We start from the raw sequence: 10564 nt of genomic DNA on the forward strand, positions 1-10564 counted from the left end.
GTAACTGTAAAACATCTTTCTCCATGGGTGTTTCAGCTTCAACTGACCAATCATAACAGTTCTATGTTTGGGGGGAAAATGAAAAGTTTATACAAATGTAGCCCATTACATACATGGGTATGAAAGCAGAAAAGTGGAGGAGGCAGGGATATCTCATTGACAAACACCTTTGCCAGTTTCTTTGTATTCGTGATTTTTTGTGCTATTAAATGCAGTATTAAAAAAAGGAAAGCCCATGAGGGCTAGTGAAAAGAGAAGAAAGAAGGGAGCTTGTATAAGGGGAGCCATGGCTCTAGTAGAGGAGGAAACAACAAATACTGTAAGATAAGCAACCAACACAGACAGTCCTCAGCTAAGAGTATTGTGAATGAGTGTTTTTTTAACAAAGCTGTATGATATACTTGAGCAAATCAATGAACCTCTTTTCAATTGTTTTCTCATCTGTACAATGCAGATAATTCCTACCTTAAAGGGTTATTGTTAAAGAGTAAATGATATAAAATGTGTCAAAGTATAAAGTAAAAGGCTTGGAACTTTGTAGGGGCTCAGTAAACGTTTCTTGGATCTAAAACTTCCTTGGACTAGGACCAGAATGCATCAGAGGTGAGTGTCAGTCCTACCTGAGACCCATGAACAACATGGGCACACATGGTGTTACATGCAGTTACACACACACACACACACACACACACAACACACACACACACACACACTTACACCTCCCTCTACAACATTGACTACTTAGAGCCCCAAGGCAAAGGACTCCACTATTGTCCCTCTGTAGAGGGCATCACAATCAGTGCCATACCCAGGATTTGGGGAGAACCAAAACTGTCCTCAAAAGTCATTATTCTGTCCATTTAGAAGACTGCTGTCTTGTTTTCATGACTCAGCACCCCAGTGATGGGACTCGTAGAGCCACCAGCCTGCCAGGTTTCCACATAAAGATGTTTGGTGGTTTTTACCTTCCACAAGCATTATGGATATATCTTTACATTCACCTACAGGCATACATCACTATTAAGACTGTTCTCCAAAACTTACTGGTCTATCAGCCCAGGGACATCAATGGAGTGGCATGTTGACCTCTTCCCTGATTCTCACAGAAGGCAGAGCAGCTTGCAAAGAGCTAAGCCAAAACAGTTGAGCTGCACCCAGATTGGGGTAAGCACTGGTGGTTCCTTCTTTTCTTCTCAACAGGAGACACAAAGGTATCTATAACCTAGGAAATCCTGGGGGAAACTAAATGTGCATCAGACTCATGGGGCTTGGATCTACTGGCTCTGATAAAAGGCTGGGATCCCCCAGGGCTTTCCAAGTCTACTTCATGGTCAACTCATTTGGAAATACACATTTACATCTCCAACTAGCTCATAGGCTTTTTTAAGACAGGGCTGTATCTCCTCTTATAGCCTGAGCTGCATCCTCAGCTCCTAGCACAGTTCCTGACACATAGTAGATATTCAAAACATTTACTGGATGGATGAAGGAACCAATACACCTTCCTTTCATAACCACATTTTCACCAACATCCAGGGCCCATAATCCTCAGGAGAAATTGTAAAAAGTGGTATTTTTGGTATCTTAAAGGACAGGGGAAATCAAGAGATGAGTGGCCTTGGATGCCACTTGGCAACTTAATGCCAGGTATTTGACTGCTTTTTGGGATGTGTCTAGTAGCCCCCATTCCTCATCTCTGCCAAAGGAAGAGTTCAGTCAGGCATGTGCCACAGATTTTGACTGCTTGCACAGAAATGGTCATTTACATTTTAAAAACATTTTTATTTGGAAATATTTTAAATTTACAGGAAAGTTTCAAAAATAAAAATAGTATGAAGAATATCTATATCCCCTTTACCAGATTCACCAATTACTAACATTTTACATCATTTGCTTTATAGTTTGTCCTTATGCTCGTGACTTCTCTCTCCCTTCCTCTCTCTCTCTCTCTCTCTCTCTTCTCTCTCTCTCTCTCTCTCCCCCCTCCCCCCCATGTGTGTATGTGTGTGTTTGAACCATATGAGGGTAAATTATATACATCATAGCCCTTCATGCCTAAGTATTTCAGCGTGCATTTCCTAAGAATAGGCATATTCTCTACATTGCAGCATAGTTAACAACTTCAGTATATTTAACACTGATACAATGTTATCATCCAATTTACCATTTGTACTCCAATTTTGTCAGTTGAGACAAAATGTCCCAGAATCTGCTCTAGGTTGAGGTATTGCTTTTATTGAATTTATTGGGGGTGACATTGGTTAATAAAATTATATAGGTTTCAGGGGTACAATTCTATAATACATCATCTGTATATTGTATTTTGTGTTCACCACCCCAAAGTGAGGTATTGCTTTTAGTTATCATGTCTTTTTAGCCTCCTTTAATCTGGAACATTTCCACAACCGTTCTTCATCTTGTATGACATTAGCATTTTTAACAGAACATTCCTCATTTTGGGTTTGTCTGATTCAGAAACTGTTTGTTAAATACCCTGCACTCAGGAATAGTTCTAAGAGATATGAACAGTACCAAACTGCTGAAGCTGACCGCCCCCCCCCCCCCCCCCCCCCCGAGGGCACAGACCACCAGAGGGAGCAGCTGTTCCTGCCACTTCCTGATTGAAGCACACACCTCTGGAAAACACCATTCATTGTCCCTCAGTAACAGGGAAGCCATTCAAGCCCAGCCCTATGCTTCTACCTATCACCAACCCCCCCAATTGAGCCATGGAGCCTAAAAGCAGCCAGAGCCTGCTTTCAGATCCTACCACTGTGGGACACAGGACATTATGTATTCAGTAGGTATGTGTTACCTTGAGCTCAAATGGAGATTCAGGCATGTTTGCACAAGGCTGGCACATGGGTGGGCACATCTATGGTTGGGGCTTTTAGGGGGATCAAGAAGTAAATCTCTTGGCACCTTTATCAACATTCCCATGGTGGGCACAGTTTCAGTGGATGGGGAAGAGGAGGAATAAGTACTTCTGAAGCAGCTTTATGGGCAGAGTAACGAAGATGGGGCCTAGAATTAGTAAGGGAGAACATGGAAGATGCCAAAAATAGATTGGTTTGTGATCTTACTGGGGGCTTTCAGACATAATTCAGCTATTTTACATGACTGCAATTCTATTTGAATTCCAAATGTGGGCAAGGGCTGGTGTAATTTAAACTAATTCTTTAACTGAGACTCCATCTACTTTCACAAGCCGGTAAGGTCAGGAAAACTAAGTTTACATGTAGGTTTATGATCTGGGCCCAGAAGGGCACAGAAAAAGATGGGTGCTCACAAGTTGGGGACTTACCCACCTATGGAGCTCAGAATGAGGGACCAAATAGTGGGGTACTTCCCTTTTACCCATGACACCTGCTTTATATGGTTTCTTGGCCTAAACAACTTGAAAATCCAGAACCCTGCCACCTCCCATTCCCTGGAGTAGCCTGATGCTGAAACTTACCCTGGCCCACAGTTCACATACGTAACTGCCTCACTTCTTCCCCATCCATAGGACATCCAGATCAGGGATGTCTTTTTCAAGCAAGAAACAGAGTGGTCCCCATATAGTTCATATTGTCATAATGCAATAGACTTGGTGCCAGGAACCTGTGTTTGCACCAAATATATAGTCACATCTAGATGTGAAGGCTCAGGTCCTCTGAGAGTGTGAAACCCAGCATCCATAGCAGTGTGTCCTTCCTCTGCAGGTGACCCAATACCATTTTCAAGCTCTTGTATTGAAATATATCAAATATAGTATATAGAAAGTGCACATATCATAAGGGTACAACTTGACGAATTTCTAGAAAATAAACACATCCATTTAAACAATATTCAGATCAAGAAACAGAACACTACATGTACATCAGGTACCCCTCCTGCCTCCGTCCAGTCAATAATTCCTATCCTGACTTCTTCCACTGTAGATGAGCATGGCCCTTTTTATGGCTTCTATGAATAAAATTATTCAGTATGTATACTTTTATGCCTAAACTTTTGCTCAACATTATTTTATGAGGTTCAGATGTGAAATCTTTTTATCAAGAAAAATTATGAGGAGCATCACTAATTCTGCCTAATGAATTAATTTTTCCCTACTTTTCCTAATGATTTCTGACATACTGAACCAATTCAAATGGACCCAGGTCATTGCAAAGTTGGACTTCAAGAATGTCTATAATCTCACTCAGGTACAGTAAAAAAGATAGATGCTTGTTTTTAACAAACTCATAGATACAGACAACCAGAGGGGAAAGGGGTGGGGGGAGGTAGAAGATGGTTAAGGGGAATAAATGGTGATGGAAGGAAACGTGACTTTTGATGGTGAACACACAATACAATATACAGATGATGTATTGTAGAATTGTACACTTGAAACCAATATAATTTTATTAATCAATGTCACCTCAATAAATTCAATTCAATAAGAAATCCACAAAATGAAAAAAGAAAATGGTGAATGGAAAAGAGCCTTACAGTTAAGTGTGTGATAATTTAAGTAACCAGAAATTTCAATTTTTGGCTGTATTCTGTCCAGTAATCTATGTTGAACCCCATCCCTGTTCCAACATATCCTGATGGGATACTCTATTTGGATAACCTTGTCAAACGTGTATCACAGTCACCTGGAGGGCTTGTTAATACACAGGTTGCTGGGTTCCACCTCCAGAATTTCTGATTTCAGTAGATCTGGGACAGGGGCTTGAAAATTTACATTTCGAACACATTCCCAGGTGATGCTCATGCTTCTGGTTCTGGAACCACACTTTGAGAATCACTGATCTATTCAATTTGTTTTCACACCATGGTACTTGGAGTCCATTGAGTCTATGAAGGTGCTCTGGGGAGCACCTTGGAGAGGACCTTGGGGACCAAGGGGGAAGGTAAATTGGTGAATATCAGGAACTCAGCCCCACTTCACCTGGAGCAGATCCTCAAGTAGGGGCTTGGGGGTTCCAAATGATATTTGAAGTAAAGGTTCTGCTACTAAAATTTTTACTAGTAAAAGCTGAAAATCACTGTGCTAAGAAATTTTAGATCCCAGGGGAATGAAGTATTTAAACTACATGGGTGGTGTATCTGGAAAATAATCCAACATGCTACAGAGACCTGGCCTCATATATGCCCTTAATCTAGATGGTCCTGAGGGGAACTTATATCCTTGGAACTTAAAGAAGTGTTTATTTATGAGGAAGAAACTGATAAGAAAAATGCTTAATTATAAATAAGGTGCAATATTATATGTATCAAGTATGTTTTTTTTTCTGGCAATATGACACACTAAGATGACATGTCCCCAACTACACACACACATATTAACTTTAGATAAGCTATAACAAAATTTTTAATTTATAGCTGAGCTTAAGAAACAAAAGAGTAAAATCTCAGAAGAAACTAAAAGAAAAATTAAAGTCAACCTAGTAATTGTAAACAGACCTTGCAATGGCCCATCATGGTATTAGTCTAAGATATCAGGCCCTGAGTGCTAGGGCTTAGAGCTAGGAACCTAATGCTCATGCAGGTACTGACAATACAGCCTCAAAGTCCACCAGAGGCAGAGAAGCTGCAACTTAAATCTCTGGATAAAGCGTTTAGTAGCTTCTCTGTCCATGAAAAGGGGTTTGGAAAGTAAGCAGTGAAGAGCCTTTGCTCTCTCTGGAGCCACCGGAAGAAATACCCCTCAGGCCTATGTTATATGTGGATGTGGGTCTAAATTTACCCTACTGTGTGTTATGGGACCCCCATCCTGAAATATTAAAATAAAAATTGGAGCAGAACCAATAAAACCTCTAGAACCTCAGCAAAAGCAAGTACATTTTTATAATCCATGGCACATGGAACCCCACAGAGAAACACAGTATCTATTGAAGATGTGCTCAGAAACAATAAAAATACTTTACTTGCAAAGGAATGATACAACATGCAGGAGAGTAATCAGTTTCCATAAGAAAGAGAGTTAGTAGGAACACTGATGAGAACTACTCCTCCTTTTGAGAATGAGATAAGGACATTTTCAGAAAAATAAACCAAGTAAAGTTTAGCAATAATAGACTCTCACTAAAATAACTACTGAAAGCTATACTTCAGGAAGAAGGAAATGGAAATCAGAGAGCAGCGGTGAGTAGAAGGCAGGAAACAGTGAACAAAAAATGGTAAACATGAGGAAATTTAAATACGCAGTAAGTATATAATGTTGAATAATATGGAACTTCAAAAACAAGCTGGTGCAAAAAACATTGGAGCACAAATACATGTAAGACAGAAGAAGACTGTTAATATTTAAAGTATTCTAAGGCTCTTGTATTGTTTGGGCGTAGAATAGGGATATTTATTTCCTGAATTTGGATCTTGTTAAGTCAAGTATGAATGTTTAACCATTGAAGAGTACATCTAGTTTCTGGCAATAGCAAGCTTGGTTATTTGGTTCAACTTTCCTATTTAAGTAAGAAGTATGTTGGACAAAATCTTTGAAAAGTACCGAAGAACTGAGAAGACAGCAAAAGCTTCTAGGCCAAGTTTTGGATGAAAGCTTGTAACCAGAAAGGTAAGCAGAGTGCTTGTGCACTACCAGTAAAACCAATTTGTTCTGAGGGCATTTGCCTCCATTGACCACCTGAACTTTGATTCAATAGCCACACGGGCTAGAGGGAGAAAAGTTAAAGCTTAGGGCCAGCCCAAGGTAGGAGTTTAATAGGAGACCCTCTCCGCATTAACCTGAGATCCCAAAAGGCTACATTAGCTGCATAAGGGCCAACCAGAACAAAGCCTGCCCCTGTTCCCAACAATCTCAGAGAACTGTACAGAAGGCTGCCCTGGCACCAAGCAGAGCTTGCTTGCTCAAAAGGAAATGTAAAAAAAGGGCAGAGAGGGTAAAAAAATCCATTCCTGAGCAAATGAGGCTCCATTCCAGTTCTAAAACCTTTATCATCCATGGCCTGAATCAACTTCAAGTTATGAACTTGGTTTTATATGGTTCCCAGATAGGTAGTACCCCATGGGGCTCAGTAAAAACAAATACAAAGCCTCTGCATGAGACTCTATCCATTGTAGACCTCAGGAAACACCCACAAATAAATTTTCAAGAGCAATGACCAGAAAACAGACTAAAATAGTCAGGCACATAAGGAAACAAGGCAATTTGAGTTTGAAACAGCAGAGATAAACAACACAAACAGACCCAAATAGATTTCAGATAATAGATTACCATGCACATATTTTGAAACAACTATGTGTACCATTTAAAAAGAAACAAATTGTTAACTTGAAAATATCTGAGGGAAGAAAAACCTATAAAAAGTGACATAGCATATTGAGAAAAAGAATTTATAGAAGTGAAAAATACCAGCTCAATGAATGTATGTGGCAGAAATGTGGACATACGTGGAGAGAGTGTTAATGAGCTAGCATATAAACCCTCAGTATGGAGAACGGGGAAAAATAGGAAAAAAACAGGTGAGAAAAAAAAAAGATGAGGAGGATACAATGAGAAAATCCAGCACACTTTTGATAATAGTGTGAGATAAAGGGAATATGAATATGAATATTAATGGGGCAGAGTCAATATTTGAAGAGAGAATGGCTGAAAATTTTTCTAGACCTAATGAAGGAAATCAGTCCGCACATTCAAGAAGCCCAACAAATCCAAAGTAGGATAAAAAGAGATCTAACCCAGACTGCAAAAAACAGAGAAAGAGAAAATAAAGTCAGAGAAAGGTGACAGATCACATCATAGAAACAGCAATTCGACTGACAGCTGACTTCTCACAGAAAAATAAATTACAAAGTCACATTAGAAGCAAACCAACCTCATAACTGAAAAGATACAAAGACTGTGAAAAGGTTCAAGGAAATCACATGAAACAAAATGGAAAAGATCAATAGCACCATGACTATAGAGAGACCTACAGCTGATAAGGTAGATGAAGCTGATGTGAAAAATCCTTCATCCCACTTCAGATACATAAATAATGGACAAAACATATATATAGCCATGTTTAGAATCAAGAAAGGAAGATCACTGAGTACCAGAGACAAAGAGGGAAGACAAAGTTAGATCAGTGAGTTGACGCTAAAAGTGACCTAAGAGGTTATCAGATTCTGGCATTCTCTAGTAGCATAATGAAAGGGAGGTCTGGGGCCCTTGGGGACCCCCAAGATCCTTTGGGGGTCCACACAGTCAAACTGGTTTTACAATAGCACTGAGATTTTATTTGAATTTATCACTCTTATCATTCTTTCTATAAGTATAGAGCAGAGTTTTCCCAAAGCTACATGTCCTATGATATTGCAACAGATAGATGCAGAAGTAGATATGAAAATATAGCTGTATTCTATTAAGCCAGCCATTAAAGAGATTTGCAAAAATGGAAAGCAATGAGATTATATTTTTTGCATATTTTGGAATATATACATATATAGTTATTTTTAATTACAAGTATGATTTTATGTAATATGTTTTCAGTATTGTTATTTTAAATGAACAAATTAATATTTAAATTTTTTATCACTTTTAACTTCTATTATGGCAAATATTGATCAATCAATGTAATCCAAATAAACAAAAGCTCTTTAGGATGTTCTATATTCTTTAATTTTTATTTTCAAATTAATATAGAGTAAAAATGACTTTGTTGGCAAGGAGTTTGATGAATTTTAACACTTGTATAGGTTCATGTAACATTAACCACAACCAGAATAAAAAACAGTTCTGTTATCCTCCAAACTCCCTTTTGCTATCCCTTTGTTGTACCTTCCACCCCCACCCCCTCCCAAGCCCTCACAACAACCACTGATCCATTCTCCATCACTATGGTTACATCTTTTTGAGAATGCCATATAAATGGAATAATACAATATATAACCTTCTGAGACTTGCTTCTTTCTTTAGCATAATGCCTCTGAGATTCTGCAAGTTGTTGAGTGAATCAATAGTTCATTTCTTTTTATTGTCAAATAGTACTACAGTTTGTTTATCCATTCACCCGCTGAAGAACATTTGGGTTATTTCCACTTTGGGGCTATTACAAATAATGCTACTATGAACATCTGTGTACAGGTTTTATGTGAATATTTCTGTAAATACTCAGGAATGGGATTGCTGGATCATATGGTAAGATTATGTTTAACATAAGAAACTAAAAAATGTTTTCCAAAGTTGCTGTAACGTTTTGCATTCTGAAGAAAGATGTAAGAGTTGCAGTTGCCCCCTGGCTGGGTTTGCTCAGTGTTTAGAGAGTTGGCCCAAGGACAAAGGGTCAGGGTTTTGATTCCCAGACAAGGGCATGTACCTCGGTTGCAGGTTCAATCTCTGGCCCTGGCCTTGGCGGGTGCAGGAGGTAACCAATCCATGTGTCTCACGTCGATGTTTCTCTCTCTCTCTCTCTCTCTCTCTCTCTCTCTCTCTCCCCCCTCACTTACACTCTCTCTAAAAATCAATAGAAAAAATATCCTCTGGGTGAGGATAAAAAAAGAAAAGAGCTGCAGTTGCTCTGTACCCTTGATAGCAACTGGTATTGTCAGTTTTTCTATTTTAGCCATTCTAATAGATGTGTAGTGGTATCTCATCATAGTTTCTATATGTAATTTGCTAATGGCTAATGATATTGAAAATCTTTTCATGTGCCTATTTTCATCAATATATCCTGTTTGTTGATGTGATTGTTCAAGTCTTTGGGCCATTAAAAAATTCTTTATTGTTTAAAGCATTACATGTCTCTTTTCCACCCCCACTGACCTCTCCCAGCCACTCTCACCCCCCAGCACATGCCCTCATCCACTGACTGACTGTGTCCATTGGTTATACTCATATGCATGCATACAAGTCCTTTGGTTGATCTCTAACCCCCTTCCCCCCACCTTCCCTGTTAGTTTGGATGGTCTGTTCAATGCTTCTATGACTCTGGCTCTATTTTTGTTTATCAGTTTATGTTGTTCATTATATTCCGCAATGAGTGAGATCGTGTGATATTTATCTTTCTCTGACTGGTTTATTTCACTTAGCAGAATGCGCTCCAGTTCCGTCCATGCTATTGCAAATGGTAAGAGTTCCTTCTTTTTTACAGCAGCATAGTATTCCATTGTGTAGATGTACCACAGGTGTTTTTTTTTTTTTACCACAGTTTTTTTAATCCACTCATCTGATGATGGGCACTTAGGCTGTTTCCAAATCTTAGCTAATATAAATTGTGCTGTTATGAACACAGGGGTGCATAAATCTTTTCTGATTGGTGTTTCTGATTTCTTGGGATATATTCCTAGAAGTGGGATCACTGGGTCAAATGGAAGTTCCATTTTTCATTTTTTGAGGAGACTCCATACTGTTTTCCACAGTGGCTGCACCAGTCTGCATTCCCACCAGCAGTGCAAGAGGGTTCCTTTTTCTCTGCATCCTCACCAGCACTTGTCGTTTGTTGATGATAGCCATTCTGACAGTTTTGAGATGGTATCTCATTGTCATTTTGATTTGCATCTCTCAGATGACTAGTGACTCTGAGCATGTTTTCATGTCTTGGCCTTCTGGTAGGCCCTGCTCAGCCACACTTTCAAAAAGTGTGTATTTAGGTCCTTT

The sequence above is a fragment of the Myotis brandtii genome, unplaced genomic scaffold, assembly GCF_000412655.1.
Source record: "Myotis brandtii unplaced genomic scaffold, ASM41265v1 scaffold1875, whole genome shotgun sequence".
NCBI lineage: Eukaryota > Metazoa > Chordata > Mammalia > Chiroptera > Vespertilionidae > Myotis > Myotis brandtii.